The following is a 1,048-nucleotide window of genomic DNA, read 5'->3' as shown; positions in this document are numbered from 1 at the left end:
TATATATATATGTATAATATCTATCTACATATATACATATATATATATATATATATAGATATATATCTATATAGATTATATATATTCCACCTTCTTTCAGCTGCTCCCTTCTTTAGGGGTCGCCACAGAGAACTAAGTTACTCCAGATGCCCTTCCTGACGCAACCACAGACCTACCGCAGTCCTCTGTGGAGCAGAGAACTGCCGTGTAGGGTTCCCGGGGGAGCAGATGGTGGGGATTAAGAGCCTTGCTCAAGGGCCTGGAGTGGGGCATATGAGGGTAGAGGCAGGTGTGGGTGCTTCACCTTTCCCACCCACATTTTGATGATGTCGATACTGGGAGTTGGACCGGTGACCTTCCAATCACAGGCCTACCTTCTCTAACCTCTGCCCACTGCTCCTATCACTATGGGCCAGGTGTGGGAGTCGCCTTAATTGCTAAGAAAAACAAAAAAGGAAAAAAAGCTGTGCCACGTTAATTAGCAGTACTTGAAATTTTTAGATCAACTGCGCTGATGAACATAAATGATCATAAAAGCAGGAAAAGCTGTGCGATCTGCAATTAATAGTTAATGATAAAAATAAAAAAATGCACAAGTTTCTCCACACATGTTGATCTACAACCAACACCTAGTTGACTCTGTGCCACAAAGAATTAAGGCAGTTCTAAAGGTAATAAGGGGTCCAGTCCAGTTCTAACTAGGTGTACCTAATAAAGCGTTAAATATATTTAAATAATTAAATTTTACTGAAATTGAACAACCAGTCTGGAACCAGATAAGACTTCCTTTGATTCTGAATCTGGACCGCGTTCCATCAATTGCAGATTTGTCATAATATCTTCAAATATTTCTCAGAATCAAGGATTCCCAAACATTGTATTCAGCTTTTGACCTTCAAAATAAAACTTGCAGCAACTCTTCTTGACCCTGACTTTTGTTGGTAAAATAATCTAAATAATGCTAAGCTGATGTTTAATCAATGGGCTGATCAGCTTTTATATTATTTATACAGGTCTCCCTTGTAAATAAGTCCATGAGACTCAATGA

Source organism: Nematolebias whitei, chromosome 1 (genome assembly GCF_014905685.2).
Source record: "Nematolebias whitei isolate Nwh7 chromosome 1, NemWhi1, whole genome shotgun sequence".
NCBI classification, from domain to species: Eukaryota; Metazoa; Chordata; class Actinopteri; order Cyprinodontiformes; family Rivulidae; genus Nematolebias; species Nematolebias whitei.
The sequence above is the reverse complement of the archived record's forward strand: the minus strand, read 5'-3'. Positions refer to the sequence as shown.